Source organism: Ambystoma mexicanum, chromosome 11, assembly GCF_040938575.1.
Source record: "Ambystoma mexicanum isolate Mex_15411 chromosome 11, UKY_AmexF1_1, whole genome shotgun sequence".
Lineage (NCBI taxonomy): Eukaryota > Metazoa > Chordata > Amphibia > Caudata > Ambystomatidae > Ambystoma > Ambystoma mexicanum.
In genome coordinates, this window is record NC_090934.1 from 997,010,409 (window position 1) to 997,034,655 (window position 24,247).

The window sequence follows — 24,247 nt, forward strand, 5'->3', positions numbered from 1 at the left end:
TATCTCAGTTTCTCTTCCCTCCAACATATTATAGCCGTTTTAATTAATCATGTGATACAGTTTAAATATAAACTTCACACATATTTATAAAAAAGAAGAAATTAAATTTCCAAGTACAAACATTCACAGAGTTAATTATCATATATATCACATAAATAGGACAATTACATTACTAAAAGACATCATCTTAAAATGAATTCCACATAGCGCAAACACAATAAGATATCTGGTTCATTTCATCCAATCGATTTTTCGTTCATAAAACTCAGGTTGATGCTAACTGTATATTAACCATAGAGTGACTACCTTCAAAATCAATCCAGGACAGATAAAAAAGTGGAACTCAAGTCAGGTTAATTATCCTATATAGTTATACCCAATATATTTCCAATCCTAAACCATATACTGTATATTGCCAAGTGTATCTTTATGTTTAAGGAGTTGACACAGCGAAACCAAAACATAGGTTCCCTGATGCGTTCCAAATCATGCACATGTTTTCCATAGTATAATAAGTACATTTTTGACAAAGATGAACAATCAGTCAATAAATGTATTGTTGTTCCGCTAATGGCTGTGTTTCTGCACATCTGGCAATATCTTTCAGAAGGAGGCAATTGACTACTGCTTCCCTTATTCGCTAGAACTGGTAAATGGTCTCATCTCAGCAGGAGGAGAAATCTTCTGAGTCTGCTGGATGGACACAAGTTCATATATTTCTCGGGTTTGTTAAATGTGTCCAACATATAATGCACCAATTGATATTTTTTGAGTTTGCCCAAATGCTCATCATTTTCCAACCAGTCACAGAGATCTATCCGTTTGGATAAAGCTATTTTCGTTGAGGCGCCATTTCCCCTCCGTTTTGGGGCCCAGCATATCTCTTTATAAAAACTCTCAATTTTCTCCTTTAAGCGATAGTTTGTCGACTCCTTGTCCCAGTAGCGGGCTCTCTGGATTGCTGCTAATCTGTCGGTACATATCAACTCTCCTTTTCAAGAGGATAGCTCATATTGCATATGCAACATATCCAACATATTGCACTCAGAGCATGCATAGCAGTCACATATGTTTTGTGCACTGGAGTAAATCGTTTAAGAGAGTTATAATTAAGAGAGGGCATGCCACTAATATCCCTGTCATCCCTCTCTGTCATGTAGAGGCTCAGTGAAAAGTATTGCCCACTCACATTTTCTCACGTGAAAGCTGTCTTTTTTCTCTTGGCTTATTTCATTTCTATGACAAAGGTGGAAACCGGGACGGGGAGTGCTTTCACTGCATCATCTGACACTTTGCATGCAGTGCAGGTATGCCCCTCACAGCTTATGTGTGCGTTTAGGTGATCTGTCTCCGGCGTTACAATAGGCAGCAAGCATGCCACTAGTATCTGTCCAGGTAGTTTATAGGCCACTTGGAAAGTATTGACCCATCAAATTTGCTATGACTTTGCCTCTTGGACTATTTTTACCACGAGGAGAGCAAAATGTCCAGTATTTTCACCATACCCTCCGACACATTTCAGGGCATGCAGATATGACACTCAGGATTGCTTCGTGCATTTGGGAGATCTGTCTCGGGGGATACAAATGGGATCTTGCATTTCAGTAATAACTGTCTTGTTAATGTCTAGACCTAATAGAACGTACGTCCCCATCACATTTTCTATTGTCATGACAGAGCCTTTTGCTCTTGGACCATTTCATTTCTTTGCCACAGGAGGAGACTGGGATGTGGAGTGCTTTCACCGCACCCACCGACACATGTCATGAAGCACACATATGCCCGTCGGGGTTGCTTGGTACATTAGGGAGGTCACTGTCTGGAGATACAATTGAGAGCTTGCATGCTGCTAACATGTGTCTCAGTAGTGTCTATGCCTAGTAGAAAGCATTGCTCAATCCCATTTCCTTGTCCCATAAGAGTGCCCTTATCACATTGATTTCTTGTCCACAGCAGGAGACCGTGTCAGACAGTGTTTTCGCAGGACCACCCAACACATCGGTGGGGGCACCTGTCCGTCCCTCAAGTTTGCTTTGTGCATTTGTGAGGATGTTCTCTTTGATAAAACATGAACTGTGTCTATATTTTAATTGTGCACTAGTTCTACAAACTTTCTTACAACAAATGAGGATCTGAAGCTGAACATAATCGCTCTTTTGAGTCAGGTCTCTGTAGATGGACACAAAAACATAGCAAGTCATGTACTGCATATATTTATCTTAGTTTTACATTTTAAATTTTTACTTGTGTAGCCTGACACTGCCACAGGTGGACATTCAGTTATTCTGACTCATTGCATAAGCGAAATAAGGGTGAGTAGCAACGAAGCTGCACTGGATCATTTTGAAATCACATCTTACAGAAATCGTGCTCTATCTGATGTGCTCACACTGTCATCTTACTTGTTTTGCCCTGTTTTGCATAGTGTAATTACTAGGTTTTTAAAACAATTGTTAATCAGAAATGCACATTTCATTTTCAAATGTGTCACAGGCCATTTACAGTCTTGCATAGTATTACTTTCAACCAGTGATCTAGGAAAAAGAAGACCAGGAAAACATAGACAACGCCACAAACAAGGGAAACAGGCTGTCAAACAATGGTGATATGGGAAGAATTGGTGTTGCAGATATCCAAACCATGACACAATGTACTCATATGGGATGCCTACATTTGGTGGCCACCTGGTGCCTTCCTGCTTGCCGCGCTGTTTCCCTACTTAAGGAGCCCTCCAGCTTCTTTTCCTTTGCATATGGGGAGCAGGTGCAAGTGGATCTCGGTCACCTGGCCTAAGCCCCGCCCACCTGGTGCCTTCCTGCCTGCCGCTCTTTTTCACCACTTAGCAAGCCCCGCCCACCTGGTGCCTTCCTGCTTGCCGCTCTTTTTCACCACTTAGCAAGTCCCGCCCACCTGGTGCCTTCCTGCTTGCCGCTCCTTTCCACCACTTAGCAAGCCCGCCCACCTGGTGACTTCCTGCTTGCCACTCTTTTTCACCACTTAGTAAGCCCCGCCCACCTGGTGCCTTCCTGCTTGCCGCTCTGTTTCCCTACCTAAGGAGCCCTCCAGCCTCTTTTCCTTTGCAGATGGGGAGCAGGTGCAAGTGGATCTAGGTCACCTGGCGTAAGCCCCACCCACCTGGTGCCTTCCTGCTTACCGCTCTTTTTCACCACTTAGCAAGCCCCGCCCACCTGGTGCCTTCCTGCTTCCCACTCCTTTTCACCACTTAACAAGCCACGCCCATCTGGTGCCTTCCTGCTTGCCACTCTGTTTCCCTACTTAAGGAGCCCTCCAGCTTCTTTTCCTTTGCAGATGGGGAGCAGGTGCAAGTGGATCTAGGTCACCTGGCCTAAGCCCCGCCCACCTGGTGCCTTTCTGCCTGCCGCTCTTTTTCACCACTTAGCAAGCCCCGCCCAAATGGTGCCTTCCGGCTTGCCGCTCTTTTTCACCACTTAGCAAGCCCCGCCCACCTGGTGCCATCCTGCTTCCCGCTCTTTTTCACCACTTAGCAAACCATACCCACCTGGTGCCTTCCTGCTTGCCTCTCTGTTTCCCTACTTAAGGAGCCCTCCAGCTTCTTTTCCTTTGCAGATGGGGAGCAGGTGCAAGTGGATCTAGGTCACCTGGTCTATGCCCCGCCCACCTGTTACCTTCATGCCTGCTGCTCTTTTTCACCACTTAGCAAGCCCCGCCCACCTGGTGCCTTCCTTCACCATCACTGTCTTGTGGCCAGTGCTGGATTTGACTTTTATGGACTTCATTCATTCACGGTGTGTCACTCTTTCTCAAATCTCATGCTGGACTTCCTTTGCAACTTGTACTCATGGTGGCCCTGAATCATGCTGTTCACATCTTCATCTTGTATCCTGGCTTGCAACATTATGTGTTACTACTGACTTCTGCAATTGTATTCGCTCTCCACTCTTGCTTCTCCACTCTTTTTAACTGCTTACTCTCTTTTCTCTCCTCCTTTCCCTTCTCCTATCTCCTCCCCTTACTTTCTTCTATGCGCTTACTCTATCAGAATTGTCCCTGGACCTAATATGATAGCAACCTCGTCTGTTTCCTCCACCCTCCCATTACTGTTTCTTTCCTCCCCACCACCCCTCCAGCACTATCTGAAATGTCGTCAGGCCTAGTATGATAGTCGCTTGTTTTGTTCCTCCCCTCCCTTTCTGCACCCCTCTCCCTCACCTTTTGTTTTTCTCCGGCGCTACCAGAAATGTCATCAGGCCTAGTACGGTAGTCGCCTGTCTGTTTCCATTTCCTTCCCACTCTCCCCCTCCCTTCCTTATCTATGTCTTAGCTCTTGCACTATCTGAAATGTCGCCAGGCCGAGTATGATAGTTAATTTCACATCCTTACTGTTCATGGCCTGTAAGAATGTGGTTGTATTTTCCCTTGTTCCCTCCCTTGCCTTGAAGCGCTTTGAAACACATTGTGTATGGGCGCTATATAAATAAACGATCATATCATATCATATCATTTTAAATAAAATATCTGCACAGAACGATGGATGGTGATGAAGGGCCATTGCTACTTCTCAATGAATTTGCATTAGCTGGCGTTATCAGAAGAGGTAACCAAATTCAGACCTGAGGAACATCTTTCACAATCTGCAACTTCAAAGCCTAATTTTCATGTTACAGAGAGTGCTTTCTCAAAATCACCTGCCACTTCACCTTTTTGAAGCTAAAGAAAAGCTGTAGAACATTACTGATAATAGAGCACTGGATACAGACTACACTATATTCAGTGTGGAAAGAACTACTACCATGCTTGAGGCTGAAGAAAGTGAATTGCCAAAAGGGGGATTCTGTTGGAACCTAAATATGTTGTCCCACCAGTAAATCAGCTGGGATACCGCCCATCCCAATTTGCATTACCATAACTTGGCCCGGCACTATTAGCGCCGGATCACAAGTTGCGGTGGCTGGGTAAGTCGCCTTTTTATTTGAGTCCATAGGACTCAATGGGGCATTTTAGTCGCAATTAATGCGGCGGTAATTGTGCAATGGTAATTGTGCTGAAAATGCAAAAGAAAACAATGCATTCATCTCCAGTTCAGATCTGGAGGTGAATGCTCTGAGGTTCCGCCAAACTTGGGATTGGATGGAGGGGTAATGGGGCGGTAATAGGATTACCGCTGCATTTTTAACACTCCACCCAACTGCTAATGAGGCCCATTGTGGCAGGTGACATTAGTGCGACAGTTCTGAATTTAGTGCACAATTTTACACTTACTATTTCGAGGACTTGTGCACTAAAAAGGTTTTAAGCTCTGTGGTGGGCCATTTCACAGTATATATTTTTTACGTTTGCAATGGAAAAGCATGGTTTTTGTAAAATCCATTGACCTTCTTCAACCCTAAGGTTTAGAACCTAAAGTGATAGTCACCGACAGACATGTGGCAGAGCCATGATCACGTGAAAGCGGTTCCCACAGATCTGGCATCAATTCGACATTTGACATGTGTCAAAGTCTGTGGCCAAGAAAATCAATGCTGCAGGGACAAAAAGGTTGTGAAGAACTAGTAAAATGGTCACATTCAATAGGTAATCATCTCTGTTGGAGTTCTTGCGACTGTGAACAAACAAAAGTCATATGGGTCAAAAAGCGGAAATCACCTCTGCACCATACTGCCACAGTCGTTCATGGTAAGCAAACACACACTATCTGACGAAGAAGAGAAGAGGAAGGAGAAGTGGCTGTAGCCTGGGCATCCCCCTCGTATGGCCCTTGTGTGGATTGTGTGTGACCACAAAGTTCATTTAGAATTGTTTCATTAATTTGTTCTCAATTACCATGCCAAAGGGTTGCATTCCAGCAGCAACGGCATGGAGGTGAGGAAATGCTTGGCGGTGGTAACTCAACATGAAAACGGGGTAGGCAACAAGCAAGAACTGGTGATGCACAAGAAGGTAATGAAGAATTGCATTACAGATTGGCTTTAACCAAACAAGAGAAAGAGTGGGAAGACAAGCCAGTTTTTCTTAACAAATTCAGTATGAGTTTGACTGGTATCTGGTACTAACTAGGATGGCATTGGAGATCCAGGGACTTAAAACAGGATTCAGACTATGTGCAGAACTATTGCACAAAAAGAACATCCTGCAAAGTCTTCCATTGTTGCCCAACTAAGTAGAACATTTCAATGAACACATAGTGTGGTCTTTGGTACATGGAGTAGTCTCCATTAAAAGCATATTTCATGGTCAAACCCTCCTAAGACATATGTGTACAATATACAAAATAATGTTAGTGCATTCGAAAAAAATTAAAAGTTGTAGTATTTTTACATATAATTATCTATCATATATGCCATAATGAAAATCGTATGCATATTAATGATAAGCAAATGCAAATGTGTTGAGCAGGTAGCACTGTGGGTGAACAGCAATACTTCCTGTGGTGAACAGTTTTCCTGTGCAAGACTTCTGTTTTATGTCCAGATTCTCTTCAATGGGCAGATCATAAACGAATACAATTGCTGAAATGGCATTGAAATCTTTGCGTGATTAATAATCGGCACATGAAATGAGCACACACCTTGCAATGGTCAACCAGGCGACTGCCTGTTTCAAAGCACTGAGTGTCACACATTCTGTTGCAAAAACATATCCAGTGGTGTAGCTGGGATTTTCTGCCAGGGTGGGCCTGTATATCGACGTGTGGTTCCAGGGAAATTGCCCATGAAACAAAAGGAGATCATTCATTTCAATGGAGTGTTATTTCTGCATGCTCCCATAGACCATGGTAAATCTTCACCTAAACTAAGCCATTGAATACTTTTCACCAGCGAAAAGAGCCAATTCAACAAAAATGCCCATTGTCTTAGACCGTAAATTAATGTGAGTCCAACTCGCCCTTGGCATCTACATATTTTTCAGGAATATTCCCAATCACCATGTTATTTAAATCTGCCGTATAATGTGATTTTTGTATGGCCATTCCTAATGGGGAGTTTTCCTCTAAATGAATATCCTGCCAACCTTTATTATTTACCATGATTTTTACAGATCCCTCACCAATGTCTACCAATGGAATGTATTCATAATCCAGGCCTTGCTGTTTTATGGATTCATTCAGGCATACAAATGCATCAGAGCCTTTCATCTGCTGTCCATTTTTGCATTTCAGTGTTATTGCAAACTGTTTTGTAAATGCAGGAATAATAGTATCTTTCCTTATTTGTAATTCGATGGCATAAGGAACCAGTTGTGCACAATGATAAGCCCTTCTTTTGTCTTCAAATTCAGGTGCCGGACCACCTAGGCGTGACCATATTTTTTGATTAAGGAAATCTAACACCATACACATTCTGTGCATGATGTCATTGCCCATGTAAAATTCATTTTGTGCTCCACTCACTATCCATACATTATGGTAAATTATTTTCTGCCCAATGCTAATTTTAAGCATGCATCTGCCTGCAATTCGGTTTTCAAAGTCTGGACTGTCCAACCCAGAAACATATTGGTTTTTAATCCTAAATTTCGGGATTTCTTCCCTCTCCATAATTTTTTGCAACAATTTCTCATTAATGAAACTCCTTTCATGTTCAAGCGCTAAAGTGGCTTTTAAAAAAAAAAAAAAAAAAAAAATGTGCTACTTGTGCAGTATTACTGTACTCTGTACTGTAACACGCCAAATATCCTTACATATACCGTAAGGATATTTGGCGTGTTACAGTACAGAGTACAGCACTACTTCACAAGTAGCACATTTTTTGCAGCACCACCACAAGGGTGCGGTGCATTGCTATATGGGTTGCCAGATTAACAAGGAAAGACAGGCTATTCAGTAAAAAACGATTTTAACATATAAGATGCAAATCTATTTTTACAGTTAAAAGCACACGTGCTCATTTAAAAATGCACACTATTTTTCACCTGAAATGCCTATATTGCTAGAGACACATTTGAAAATTAACAGCTAACCTATTAACAATTAACCTGACTAATAAAACCTTATTTAACATAACCCACTAATAAAATGTGTTCTCCACTGCAGAATTAGGCATACTCTGAAAACCATTTAAATGCGTGTGCAGATTTGTTTCTTCTCTTCTCTGCCTGATTCTCCGTGTTTTTGTGCACAGTAACTGCAGGAAGAAGGAAGTCAGATTTGCAACAATTGCAAATGTATAAGCGAAGCTATTGTTGAAGAGTAGGAGGATGAGAGATGATGGATTTCATTGGGACACGTCATACAGAGGGCTGAGAGGAAAGTTTTAGTGGGCAGTAACGGGGAAAATTCCAGGCAGACATCTTTCTGCACTACTGGGGAGAAGACCTGGCTGTGGGGTCCTGACTGAATGCAGATTCCTGTGTCCTGCTGCAGTCGAGATTGGGGAGAGCTGAAAGAAAAACCTTTCCACTGGCTGAGGCATTCCTATCTGAAAAAGCTGAGAATTCCAGGCAATGACCCCGGCTTGAGAAGGCAAGCGTTCCTTTTTGCTGGAGTTAATCCAAGAGAGCCACATTCACAAAGAGAACAACTAAAAAGATAAGGTAATGAGAAGTGTGGGAGCTGAGTGTGTACGGTAATATGCAGTCAGTGTAGGATTCCTGTGCGTGTCTTAATCAAATACCAATGTTGCAATTTGAATTCTGTTCTCCGCCACGCTCTTTGCAGTGTGTCATAGACAATGCTTTGACTGTACCATTTTATTTATTTCTGTAAAGAATGAGATCGTGTCTAAATGCAGCTTTTATAATACAGAAAATATTTGAAAACAGACGGGTGTTTTATTTTCTATTTACCATTACAATGCCGATGATGTGGGGAGATTTTTAAACAGTGAAATGGTCATTTTAAGACAGATGTGTGCATGTCAAAATCCGTATGAATAATTGTGAGTGACTGTAGCATAGCTTGTTGGAGGTACATGAGCCAACGGGAAGAGAGACTCTCTGAACATAGCTCCCTACCGTATATAAGGTAGTGGAAATTACCACAAGACTACCACATATAGCTCTCTGTCGTAAATAAGTCAGTGAGTTCGCCCATGGTGGCACACCAACACTATCACAGGAAAATGTGGTCTTCCTAGAATGCAGGTCTGAGGTCTCTCTAGTGATCACACGAAAAATCTAAGCAAAGATAAGGGATTCTGGACATTGGGGCCACAAATAAAACAAGGGAATTATGCTCACCAAAATACCACCAACCACGTATACCAAATATGCAGGTCTGGGTGCTGAAATAATGCATGTCCATTGTATTATTGTTGCACATGGCCAAATCTGAATACAAAGAGTGATTATTGCTAAGTTATTTTTCGGCGGTAATAAAATACCGTCAGGCCCCAAATCTCCACAAAATACCCTACAGACCGTAAATTAATGTGAGTCCAAAAAATGATCTCCTCAGAATGTTAGGACTGTACTTTTAAGACTGTACTTTTAAGACACACGTCAACAGAGCCTGTGTGTAAGGATGGCTGCTTGTATTAATTGACAAGGTCATGCAGCGTGTTGTGTGCTGCAATGCAAACTTTGATGTGGTCAATTGAATGGAAAGAGTGTTTACTTGGTGATTCAAAGTGTTGTTTCTCATTAACAGATTGCTTTATGGGATGTGTGGGGGTAATTGAAACCACTTGCACCTATTGCAGTGCGGGTTACTCAAATATTCACACTCACCAGAAAGAATTGTCAGAGGAAAAGAAGTGAGATTCACTACAGCATAGTTAATACCAGTGGCTTCCGAACATAATAAATGAGTGCACGTTAGTATTACCCAACTAAACAGCATTTCTTTATTGAATCGACCATGTGAGGATAAAAGAAAAATGTAGCCAAGCCAAAATTCTGTACATGTGCGTTTTCTCATCTGGTACAGAACAGTAAAATGCATGTATATTAACTGCTGAATATGAACATGTAGAACCCCTGTAAAGGCGAGAAAGCAGAAAAAACATGAAACCCCTTTCCTCATCTAATGTCATTCCTTAAACCACACTCCTATTTCTTAAAAATATGCCAAATTAGAGCTTGCAAACCATTTTCTATAATTCCTAGCAATGTATATTCTTATTGCTGTGCATATTATACATGTAGGGTTACATGTGTAAGAATACAACATTTAGTGAACCTAAAAGATACAACTTAGTTTGCTATTTTACACATGACATGGTGGTAACTATCCCACGTATGGCTGTATGTATTTCAGACTACCAACCCAGATTCATCTGTGTGAAATGTACTTGCTGGTAGTCCTTGTTTGACACATGTCAGCATTTGGTACTGAACATATGCATTTAAGGTGTTAATTTCCTTCAAACAGATGGCCGGTCGAACATCCTGCAGTCAGAGAAGGGATATCATGTTGTAGAGGAGGTCCCAAATGCAGCCCGCACTCCAACCGTCCATTTTGAAGTACCAGGAACATTCACACTGAAATATGTGACGTATGATGAGCAAATAAACGAGCAGAGAGCCGCAGTGGGGCTCTGCCCAGTGCCCATCAGAAGAACAATGCCTATTGAAGAACCAATAACAAGGAAATCATGGACAGTAAGGTATCCATTGAGAAAGCCGTTACCAACTAATAAAACTAAATGAAGATCGTCTAAATACAGCCCCTGAAGAAACCAAAAAGGTCTTAATGAAGACGAATGGTGGCATCACGAGAACCCGGACTAACTCACATATAGAAGAAATGACGACCAGAGAATGATGTAAAGAGGCGTAAACCATGAACAAGGATATCATGTACATAAAGTGAAAGGACAATGTCAAATGTAAGAAGGTTAAGCCATGAGCATGGGGAAGATATTCAACCAGTTTACACATGTACATATTCTTGAAACCACAAGAAAGCTAAGATAACCGTGCAGCTTGCTATGCTTAGTAGAAAGATAGTGCGGCAAGCACCACCTATGCATATCTACCTCAAAAGAAGCATGTTATATAAGTATATTTCCAGTTTGCACAAGAAGCAGAATAAACCAAAAGGTTACTAAAAGGCCACCCGAGAAGAGTTTCATATTTAGGGAAACCAAGACTAAAGCGGCAGAAAAGAAACTCAGCCGAGGCAAATCGTGCCGGGAGAACCAAGGTCGTATCTGTCAAGATGAACAAACGGTTACTACAATTAATTGAAGCAAAGAACAGAATATACTACTCTGGAAGGTCAAGATAAGAAGACGAAGGCAGGTGGTGGGTGAAACGAAAATCAAATACACAAATTGATGAAGAAAAGGCAAATTCACGGTGTCTGAATCACATGACCAGCTGAGCAAGAAGAAACGAGAGTTTCACACCTATGCATGGCAACAAGCCAGCAGAAGATATCAGAACTTTTCCAGACAGGAGATGCGGCCTCGAGGCCAACCACAGTGAAATAATTGACACATGGCCACTAAAGTGAGGATTGATTGTAACAATAATTGGAGGAAGGCTGGGGGAACTAAGGGGCACCTTGCACTTGGCCGACCATTCTGTGTGCTGCTAAGCAAAGTGGAAAAGGATGCATGGGGTTGGTGCCAACCCAATCACAATGGACCAAGTAATCTAGGGTCCTATAGTTAGTAGCACCAATGGGACGTTGCACGTTTAGTGACGTCTACAGTAGCCAGTTTGAAGGTAGAGCCTAGATGCCCCACCTGACAGTGTTTACCCAATTCCCTTACGCGGTTTCCATATACAGATATAGTATCTATATTAAAGTTACCTTTCCGGAACCAATAAAATTGCATGCCAACTTTTAAGCATTACACGTCAATGATGACGTATTTTCAGTATAAATGTTATGATGTTTATGAAGTTTGTTGGAGTTGAAGTGAGAAGGAAGATCGCACCACTGCCGATATTCACAACTCCCCATTTTGTGTACTTGTCATTAAACGGACTCCCTTTGCCAAACCGTCAAGTTGTCAGCAAACCCTGACTCTATGGGCCGGTTGGGGGTCCCAGAGCACAATTTTCGACAAGATTTTTACTCCTGTGCCCAGGCTCCATTTGCATAAATGGAAAGCACATATTCAGTGAAATTATTTTATTTTACTTAAAGGAATCGTGAGGTGCGATTAACACAAAATGGCTGCTTTTTGTTGTTACTCGTCATCATGCCGTGGCGTGATGATGTCACCGTTAAGTTTACATTGGTGCGGTAGCGCTGATTTTCTGATGTATATAGTTATGATTAGTATGTAATTAGTATATAGATGTTAACAATTTAAGAATATTACCAATTTGAACGTTCTACTTCTCTTGATAACTATGTTCTATTTTTCTTTAGTAGTGTGTTGGCCTAATAAAGTTGGCCTGACCCATCTGTACTATTCCATTCGATGGAAAACTTAGATCTGAACTTGTCCAAGTTGTACAATCTGTGTGATCTCATTCTTTAGGGTGCCCCCGACTGGTAGAATGGCTTCCCTATAGTATACTAATGATAATTAACTGTTTAGTGTCCTCCACCTTAGAATGTACCCATGTGTAGGGTACTGTCCCTCACTCTTAGATGTGAAACTTCAATATACAGTTTTCTCAGTTGTTCACTCTATGTAAACTCCTCATCTTTTGCTATTTTGATAGTGTCAGGATTGTCTTTCTCCCCAGCACCCCATCACACACTATATATTGAAATGAAATATAGGATATAAGGTGTGCTCCTAGACACTTACAGCTATGGCCCTGTAGGCTGTCAGGAATTTGAACGGACAATGTTTAGGCTGCTCCGGAAATGCTGGATATGACACTGATCTAATGCCTGTCTTTGTTCTCTTAGAAATATAAAGGGTAACTCCTGACAGAGAAAAGGATCTCTATCAACCTCTAAAGCTCTTACATCTAAGGCACTCAGCTTCTCCCGAAAGGCCTGGCAAGCACCAGGATCCCTGGAAATTACCCAAACTATCAGGTTCAGGTTCTCTAGTTGAACCAGGGGTGTAGATTGCTTGCTGGTCTTCAGAGAATCGCTTTGTCCTGGGGAAGCAGAATGAGAATCTCGCAGGACATCTCTAAGAGGCCTGGGAACAAGCCTGTTCTTTCCAATCCGGTGTCACTAATATCAGTTTCGCCTTCTGTTTCCTTGCCTGCGCCGCCGTCCTCAGTATCAGGGTGAAAGGGGGAAAAGGCATATTGTGCGCAAGGACCCCACACCTGTAGAAAAGCATCTGTCGCCATCACTTATGGATCCATCCTCCAGCTATAGAACTGTGGCAGCCGTCTGTTCAGCATTGATGTGAACAGCTCTGTCCCGCAGGGGCCCTGATGGCTCATGAGCTCTTGATACACAGTTGAATCCAGTTGGCAATCACTGGAATCCTGAATATACCTCGAGTTCCAGTCAGCTACCTGATTCTGTGGCCCTGGCAGGTACTCATACTAATCTGCATTTTTGCATTTGTAACCTATGTAACTATAAGCAACTTGTAAGCCTAAAGTGTTCTTGTTCCCATGCCCTGATACCTTCGGGTCTGGTGCGCGCTACAAATAAATAAACAAACAAATAAACTCTGCCGTTACGCTAATGTTCTTTTGGAGGCACAAGTGCCAAAAGTTCTTTGCTAGTTCTGTTAGCATTCTGGACTTTGTTGCGCCTAGTTAGTTGATACTCTGACTGTGGATACGTTGTCCATCTTGAGCAGGACACAGTATTGAGCTCTCTCCTGGATCCAGAATCTCACTGTGAAGGAGCCTACTAACAACTCCACACAGTTCATGTGTAAACTGATCTCCTTTTCTGCCCATCTGACCTCGGTGGTCATCTCCCCGCACCGGGCCCTGAGCCCCATTGGCTGGCCCCTTACTCGATCAGTAGTTCCGGGGAGTATCCAAATATTGTTCTCCCATTCCAGTCTTCCATATGGTGGTACCACCAAGAAAATTCTGTTCTAGCCTCCGGGGATAGAGGAACTCTGTGTTCGTATGAGAGACCCTTCTTGAGATGTTGTGTCTTTCGGTGATGCAGAGCTCGGTAGTGAAGGGGTCCTGGGAAGATAGCCTAAATCGAGGAGGTGAGCCCACCTATCAGTCAGGCCCGCTCCCCAGTGTCAAGACACCTTTTGCCAAGACCACCTTGATTTATTTTTTTATCACATTTACCTTAGTTAAAGCCAGACTGCGAGTCCCTTGGACGGCATCCACACCGAAGCCAAGAAATTCCATTGATTACAATGGGGCTATCTCAGATTTCTCCTAGATTAACAGGAACCCTAGTTCCTGCAGCAGTGTAGTTTTGAGTGACACCTGGTCTTGTAGCACCTGCCTGTCTTGACACATCAGGCAGATGTCGTCCAAGTACACTATTAGCTGGATACCCTGCTCTCTTAGACTGCTGACCACTGGTGTCAGCAGTTTGGTGAAACACCACAGTGCTGATGCCAGACCGAATGGGAAACATCTAAACTCCCATCTCTGACCCTGCCAGAGAAATTGTAGAAAGCAGTGATGTCTCCGCGATGGTTATTGTCAGGTATGCATCCCTGAGGTATACCATGTCAGTCAATCTCCTTTTTGCAGGATGTCAAGCAGAAGTTGAATGCCCTCCATTTTGAAATGTCGGTAGACCAAGAATGCATTTAAATTTCTGAGGTTGATTACCGCCCTCAGCTTGTGTTTTCCTTTCACAGAAAACATGTTACTCGCAAAGCTTCCTGGCATGAATGCTGCTGGCCTGGTGACATGGTTTCGTCATAGCTCTGTGATATCTCTTCCTAGCAGTTGTTCGTCCTCCCCGGAGAGAACTATTAACTTTGGCAGCTACACTTGCGCGGGCTCCTGGTAGGATTCCAAGAGAAAACTTTGTACACTCTTCAGTACCCTAGCATCCCCAGGGAGTTCTCTCCATCTTTCTACACACTGTGCTAACTTTCCCCCACTGCGGGAATCTCTGTGTCTGCTCACTCATGAGTGGCACTGGTATCGCTCTCAACTGAGGCGCTGTTCTGTTGCTTTCCACTGAAGGGCCAGCCCCTGCCCCTGCCTCTCCCTCGTGATGGGTAGAAGGAGTTTGGTTTTCGGTCTCCCTGTTCTCTTGGGTTTGCTCTAGTGGATGAGGGCCTTTAGTAGGAAGAGCGCCTGGCTGAACGGTCTCTGCTTCTGCCAGCCCTTCCAAAAAGTTTGTTGCCAAATACCCTCCTGAGCGAGGCTTGCGCCATGTCCAAGGCTGCATGCGTATAGGCAAACTTGGTCATGTCTTTAATAAACGAGTCTCCAAAGAATTTCCATTTGGCAAAGGCCTCTGCCTCTGATGAAGTCAATTCTCCTAGCTCCAGATCTATTTTAACTAAAATTGATCTTCTGCGTTCTGTAGCTTTGGCACAGTTTGCATTTCCCAAAAGGCAAATGGCCCACTGCGCACATCCAGCTAGAATATTCTGATCCACTGGTTCTTTTCACTCTTTTGCTTCCTCAGCTAGTTGTAAGATTTTGTCAGTGGACCAACTACGTCTGGCATTTTGTCCTGGCAAGATCTACAGGATCTGTCAATACCTTTCTTGACATCCTTCCCATTTCGCCCCATAAATGTGAGCATGCATTTGTCTATTTTTGGAGTGTCCGTTACTCTATGTGGGACGTGGGGCCTGGAGCATACAGCCCTAAGCTTATTTCGGGCCTCTTTATCCAATAGCCATTTCTGTAAATAAGTAACCATTCGGTCGACCTTGGGTGCACCAGAGTGTCTCGATTGGACTTGTCGCCCTGGTCTTCTTCTTCTCTATGCCTTTTTCTTTTCTTCAATGCTTTTCATGCCGTTAGTGTGCTAGAGGATGACTCTTCGCTCTCATCTGAGCTTTTGTCTGAGGATTTGGTCCACCTCTGCACCTCATGCTCGTCTGAACTGGAAGGCACATAAGAATCGTTTTGGACAATCCTCCCCCACGACCTCGCTCTCTTGGTGCTGTTGCATTTGACGTCTGGCAAAGCCCTTGTGGGTATGGGCGCTGTGGGCCCTGTAGGCATTCTTTCAACCCCTTTGACAGACCAAATCATATGCTCTTTCAGACCTTTGCCCCTCAATTCTTGCATGCCTTGAGAGAAGGCTAACCAGTCCTCCACTACACTCAATTATTTACGGATTGGCCCCAGGCCAACACAGATGGCTTTCTGTACTACCTGACCCATACTAGAGTCCAGCCTGCTGCACCTTGTATGTGGCTCATTTGACTCCTCACTGGGCTGATTCCTCTCCTACTCATTTTGTAGGTCCTGCTGGCGATCCACCAAACTTTGGGGCCAAGTTGATCTCTGTAGGTGACTTGGGCCTGTCCCTCATTCAAAATATATATCATTATGTAGGTGTGGGAAGTACTGCCTGGTTGTATAACAGTTTTACTTTGGACTGTGCCTGTTTCACTTTATCTTGGGACTGCGCCGTTCTCTGTTAACGTCATGTAGACGTCCTTTGCCATTGATCTAATGCCCACCAGGTGACGTTGTATCTGAATGTGAGGCTTTGGTTCCACTCTTTGCCTACCTCGACACCATGGCTTTATCTCGCTCAGCGCGTTTGTCCTTTATACCTTTCTGGACCCCACGTTGCCTGAGTCTGTTGAGGTTAATGGTGTTATGGAAGTACACCCTGTGAGTGTTGGAACTCGAAGAGTCCTGTCGCACTCTGGCAAAATTCTAGAGTGCTCTGCCCGCTGTTTGCATTTGGGGGAACTGAACAAAGCGGGCGCCGGAGCGTCTGGCCCTGTCATGCTCCACAACTGTTCCCGGTCCGCTGGGCCACCCGCAATGATGTCTTTGCTCTCTGACGCATTGTGGAACAAGGTGGTCACAGAAATGTATAAGTGATACAAAGTTTATCAATCACTCTAATTCTCCACACAGTCTTGCATGAGAAATGAAAAATAAGGATATAACCTTGAACTTCGTCACACAGCCTCACATGCACATAATAATAAAAACTACTTATCTGCTGCCCGAGCAGCAAAGAAAGAGGAGGAAGTCGGTTATACAGAGATGGTTAAAGGAGTATATTGAGTATGGTTGGCCAGAGATATCACAGAGAGAAAGTGACCTATCAAGTTCAAACTACGCAAAATACTTCATTTCATGGGAGTTGTCGTTTTTTCTTGGTTTTTCCACTTGATCTATGCTTGTTTTACATATGCCGCTCGAGAAGTAACGACAGAGTTCATCATAATCCAAGCATACGGTCTTGACATAGAATTCTAGACACATCACATCTAATGATATTATTAACTTTTCACCTCTTTAATGTGCACCATTATTCTAAGTAATGATAGACTTATCAAAACCAATCAAAAACACCAGTTCAATGATAGGATCTCAATCATAGCTTTTGGAAACACCATATCTAATGTGTGTATCCAAAAAGCTTCCCTACGTAGAATTTTTTGTTCTAGATTGCCTCCTCTGTAATACATTTTAACTACTTCAAGAACAATAAAGTGCAGTTGTGACACTGAATGTCTGTGTTGAACAAAATTCTTTGCCACTGATGAATTCAAATTCAGCATTCCGACATTGCTTTTCTGCTCGTTCCGACGAGTCTTCACTTTTCTGGTAATCAGCCCGACATACCTCATGTCGCAAGGGCATCCAATGCCATATATTGCATTTTTCGTATCGCAGCTGGCAAAATGCTGCATATACATCTTTTCACCTGTCTGTGGGTGATCGATGACCTCTCCTTTAATAATGTTGATACAATCCCCACACGACAGACATGGAAACATCCCTTTCTTCAGATATTGAGCTGACTTTGCGGGTGAGAAGTCTACCCTAATAAGCATATTCCGTACATTTGGCTTATTTCTAAATGCAAATCGGGGAGCCTTCAGGAATAACTTATGAAGCATCTCAACACGTACAACTTCCAATGTTATTAAATGATATTTTTGAAAGAGTTAATTTGTCTGGAAAAATTCATCACATGTACTATCGTAGGACTTTTCTTCTCATCAAGATTGGTTAACACATTTTCTTTCGGAACTGCCACTGCTCTCTATTTTACCTCGATAAGTAAATCTCTTGAATAACCTCCCACCATGAAATTGTTCTGCAACTTTCTCACTTCATTCTCTAGTAAGGAAGAGTCATATACAATTATATTTTATCCAAGAAACTGCGAATAAGAGAGACTATTGAGAACGTGGGAAAGATGAAAACTTACAGTGTGCAGTATGTTCTTTCTATCTGTCGGTGTGTGGTATATTGTTGTCTGTAACACATTCTTTCATTTCATTAATACATCTAAATTGTGTATACCTTGACTTTTAAATCTCTGAGGTGAATCTGATTCGAGGATGCCTGGTATTCAAATATTCCACAAAGTGATTACATTCGATAACAGAGCCTGTCCAGATGGCAAGTTCATTGTCAATATACCAACACCACATGTTCAGTTTATTATTTAACCATAATACGTTCCGTAATACATGTGAAATTTCAAACAAGATCATAAATGCATTTGCATAGCTAGGAACCCTGGGTGCCCCCATCGAAGTCCCTGATGTCTGCAAGAAAAAATCTTTTGTTAAACAGAGAAGTAATTATTATATAGTACAGCATGTAGTAACTGCATAAGAAATACTTTGTGTGCTTGTAGACACTATTCATTCACAATAATGCTTTCCACTGCCTCAAACCCCTCAAAATGTGGGATTGACTTATATAGACTCTGCATATCTAAAGTGAAAACTAAATCGGACGTTGATGGAGTATTTATCTGTTCCCTCAACATTTTCAATAAATGCTTAGTATCCTGAACATAGGATTCTATTTTTGTACTATCATTTGAAAAAAAAGTCTACGTATCGCTCAAAGGGTTCAAGTGGCCCATTGGTACTGGCTACAATGAGATGTCCTGGGTAATATGTCAAACTTTTGTGAATCTTAGGAAGAATATTTTTAAAAAAGGAATTACAGCATGTCTATTCAGTAAGAAACTCTGTGTTTTCTTCTGAAATCCACTGCTTTTTGCATGCCTATTTTAACAGTCTTGCAATCGCAACTTTGTAATGATCAGTAGGATCTGAGTCTAGTTCAATATAACTCAACCCATCTTAAAGCTGTATGTCACAGGCATTCATAGATTAATCTTTATCCATAATTACAAGAGCTCCTCCTTTGTCAGCAGGTTTCATAACCATTAAAGGATCAGAATATAGATTCTTAAATATTTTGATTTGATTTCTAGACAAATTACTCCTACAAACTCGGGAGGATAGGTGAGGGGCAACATGCTCACCTTGGAAGCAAGACGACACGCAGCAAAACAGGTTCAATCCCTGGGTCCGCGCTTAGAAACCTCTCGTTATTAAGCATGTTATAGATCACCTATCATATCATATGTTTCGCAAAAGACAATTTTTGGAAATCTTGTGTCAAGTTTTTCAGACATATCCACAAGACGGTTATTAACCTGAGGACATAAAGTTCTCTTGGGTGAGACTCTCTGTAGTCCGGTTTTCTGCTGGTTCAAGCAGATTAATATAAAAAAATATTTTTCATTTGATCTTCCTTATCAATTTAAATAGGATAATCTTATCATCAAACAATGTGGTAGAGGATATTGGGACAAAAGACAGTCCCAGTTGTTAGTATCCATTTGTAGTATTTTCAATTCAGTACCTGATATGTTTACAATTTGTTTTTACTTCACTTATACCTTTCATCCCCTTTGCAGATCTTTTTTTTAGCGTCTCCTTGTTGTTCAGAACCTTTTTCTTAAAAATACACTGTTTGACGTTCAGTGTTTCAGCCTTCCAATAATTAATTGTCAGAATGTTCAGAATATTTCTCTTGAAATTCAGCCTCCAATGCTGGATGTCTCTTATCTTATACATCTTCTGAACTTGAAATGCTAGTAGCAGATGAAGATCCTTGTTGTGATTTCTTAAATTGAAATCTCTTTCCAGGATAGTATTCTTTCCATGAATAAGCGATGTACAATCTATAATCAAGGGAGTCTCTTTTAAACTTTTATCAGGTTTTTGCTCTAATTCTGTTCTGCAATCTTAAATTAATCGAATTAGATGTGATGTGTTGTTTAGAATCAGGGCAGAATATGAATTGTTATATGAACCTCAGTCTTTACATATATTACCCATGATATGAAGCAATAAGGTTTACGTATGGGTATGAAACACATAGTTTGAATGAACTTGTGCTTGTTGACTCTCGATTAACTCAGCAATAACATACATATATCTTACAAGAGAGGTTCATGATAATTGGTTTGGAATATTGATGTAGAAAACATAAATTGGACAAACCTGTTTTCCCTTGATTAATTAAGCAATACAATGGCCCTCATTACGACCCTGGCGGAAAGCGACTGACCGGAGCGCCACAGCGTAAATAGCGTTTCCGCCATTGTACGAAGGAGCAAAGTGCGGCCCATTCCGACCCATCGGGCACGAGCACCACGCCACGGCGGAAGTGCAAAGTCCGCGATGGCGGAAATGACCCCAAAACGGCCCACACCGCCGCCGTACGGCGCCCTAGGTGCAATACCGCCACCCCTCTTAGCGGTCACCGCAGTGTGCGCCTACCGGAAAGTACGGTGCCCGGAAATATACGGAAACGGAAGTTAAAACATGGGCCCGGAACGGGAAACATCCCGGCGTACACCTATAAAAACACCAAAACCACACAACCACTAAAATCACTACCCTGAAACACACCCCAACCCGTCAACCACCCTAGCGAAACCAAGAAAAATGGGAAAAGTAGCGAAGAAAGCGTGCGACCGCAAGCGGCAGGTCCACTTCTCCCGTGAGGAACTCACCGTGCTAACAGAGACCCTCCAGGAGAATGCTGCCGTCGTCTTCTCCACGCAAATGACCAGGACGGCACTTGCAAACAAGAAGGCCATATGGGCTCTGGTGGCACAGCGGGTAAGTGCGGTGGGGACCGCACCCCGCACCCCACAGCAATGCCGCAAGCGATGGGACGACCTGCGGATACGCGTCCGCAGCATACTCTCTGCCAACCGCAACATTGCCACAGCCACCGGGGGAGGTCCTGAATCACCCATCAAGTTGACCCCCTGGGAAGAAATCTGTGCCTCCACCATCGGAATGGAGAGCATAGAGGGAGTCGGAGGGATGGAGAAAGGAGTGCAGACATCCGAAGATTCAGGTAGGTGGGCCAGATAAAACAATGCCAAATCCACACAGTCCATCCATGTGAAGTACCATGCGTCCACATAGTGCAACAGAAACACATGTCCAGGAGAACGTCCACACACATCGGCCTGAAAGCGCACGTCAAAACCCACAATAAATACATAAATAATTAAAAACCCCCAATACACGCACTACACGTGCAGCAGGCACACCCTAACTGCAGGCTGCCAAACAACTGCACCCTCACTCCACACACAAATCAAAGCACCTCCAAGACCCCGACCCAAATCACCCTCAGGTACCACCCCAATGCATGTGATACAATGCCATTCCAATTCCCACTGACCCATCAATAACCCTCGCCCTCCTTTACTCCACCACAGGGTCCGATCCAAACGACGAGCTACAGGACACCCCTACCAGCACACCTGCAAAGAGGGCCAAGACCAACGGCCAGAGACCCTCCACCTCAGCTGCACGCATCAAGACACGGCAGCAGCACAAATCAGGTGGCAGCACAGAGGAGGGAACATCAACAGGCACCCCAGCAGCCAGCATGCCCACAACACCACCACCACAGGTCCCCCCAATGGATGCCACAGAAGGCACTGCCTCTGGTGGCAGCAGCACCATAGGTGACACCCCATTGATGGCAGCATGCTCGGACACAGAAGACGGGGATGTCGAGGTCAGATCCATCCATGACCTGTCCCAATCCCCCTGTCTGTCCCATCCCGTACAACATGAGGATACCACGCAGGTGCAGCCACAAGACGACGACTGGCCATCCCCCACAAGCCCTGTGGCAAGGCAACATGAGGACAACAGCCCCTCTGTGACACCACCGCAAATGGCCATGGCCCAGCAGAGGCAACAGTCCCTCGACAAGTTAATCGTCCAACAGCAGCAAATGGCCACACTCCTCAAGGGCCATGCCGATGAATGTGGGGGCACCAAGGCAGACATAGAAACATCAACAGAGACACTTAGGGCAGAAATGGAGAGAGGTACAGAGACGCTAAGGGCACAAATTGAGAGTAGCACCGAGAGCCTGAGAGTCCAAATGGAGAGTAGCACCGAGAGCCTGAGGGGGGAACTGCATGCGACGTCCAAAGACGTATGTGCCGAACTTGCCGCAGTGCGCCGTGTGCTCACTGAGCTCTCGCAAACCCTTAGGGACATGCATGGACGTGAGCAGGCAGACACATCATCCGTTGCAAGTTCCGTCCAGGGCAGCCCCCAACGTAGATCTGGAAGGAACCTGCGCTCCACAGGCAGGGGTGCCCCTGATACCCGCAGAGGGGGCATGCAATAGCGACAGCCCACTGACAATGAGCATCTTTGGACACTGGTGTTCGGGGGGGAGGTAGGAGGGTGGAGGGGGTGTGTTGGGCTCACTTGGGTGGCGGGTCGATAGGGTGTTCAACATGATATCACATATGCCATAAAAAGTGCACGATCAACCAATGAGAAGTGTGGACATTGATCTTTGTGTACTAGGCCATCATAGGCGTACAGTCCATATTGTGCATGTCCCAGACACACGCAGTGCCACGAGTCCCGTGTCCATGTATCAGCCACCAGGCGTGAGTGCTAGAAGCATACATCAATGAGATGCTGACGAATGTCACGGCCCTCCGGTGCCTCCCAGACTCCATGAGGTGCTGCCACATCCCCACCCTCATCATGACCATCATCAGGTGCTTGCAGTTCTGCGTCAGGGGGCATGGGCACATTTCTACGTACGCACATGTTGTGGAGCATGACACATGCCATCACCATCTTTGCAACCTTCTCATGGCGGTACAGGAGTGCCCCGCCAGACCTGCTGAGGCAGCGGAAACGGGTCTTCAGTAGGCCGAATGCCTGTTCAATGACTACACGGGTACGTGAGTGGGCATGGTTGTAGTCCTCCTCATGCTGGTCCCGTGGGTTCCGGACTGGTGTGAGGAGCCATCTCTTCAGTGGATATCCAGCATCACCTGTATGTGGACGAGAAACGTATGATGTGGAATGCCATTGATACGTACGCACACCCCCCCCCCTTCCTGGCAGGTCATTGACAATTCACATACCCCACATCATCATGCATGTAATGAGACTCACCGAGTAGCCAGGATCTGTTCCCTGCGTGTCGCTCCATGTAGCGTGGTATTGTAGAGTTCCTCAAGACCATAGAATCATGGGTTGATCCAGGGAATCGGGCACAACAATGTGTAATGATCCTGTTGGAGTCACACACCATCTGTACATTCAGGGAATGAAATTGTTTTCGGTTGCGGTACTGGGCCTCCATGGCATGTGGGACGACCAATTCAACATGGGTGCAGTCGATGGCACCAATGCAACCCGGTATGCCGGCAAGTGCATGGAATCCCACTTTTGTGTTGGTTATTTCCTGCTCCGAGCGTGGTAGAGAGATGTAGTCGTCTGCGTGCTTCAGGAGGGCATCGAGCACTTGCAATAGTGTCCGTGAGAACAGTGGCTGAGAAATGCCATGCAACTGTCCGACTGTGTGCTGGTAGGTGCCTGTGGCCAGGAAGTGGAGTACAGACACCACCTTCAGTAGGGGTGGGATGGCGGTTGGGCTATCTATCATGCTGACAAGGTCAGCCTGTGTCATGTCCACAATGGCGGCTATGGTGTCCCGGTCCAGACGGTAGAGGGTGTGGATCTGCTCATCAGTGAGGTTGAACGGATGTGCTCGGAGGCGTTGAATTGCGGGCTGCCTGCGTGGTGGTAGTGGCTGTGCTGGTGGGCCTTGCTGGCCCTGCCTTGGCCTCCTCCTCCTCCGTGCGGCTGGTTGTAGTTGGTGTTCGTCTACTTCTTGGAGTCGGAGCACTTGCAGTGCTATCAGGTCCCCCAGGGCCAACATCGCGAGTCCTGCCGGTAGCATTTCGGTGTGGTTGTGGGAGGAGACTGGCTGTGCAATTTATGTGTTTTCAGGCTGTATGGCCTCCACCTGTGGTGATTGATTCCACCTGTGCAAACTGCTCTCCCCTTTGGCCGAGCACGTCCCGCGCACAACGCTGCAATTCGGGGAATTGTATCTTGCTATTGCAATCATGTATTTGTACCCGATGGCCGTGTAAGATTGGTTGATATGTTCATTCTGCTGTGGTCCCATTGTTTCACATACTATCTGTGCAGTCGCGAACAGACTTGTGAGGGGTCAGTGGGACGTAGTACTC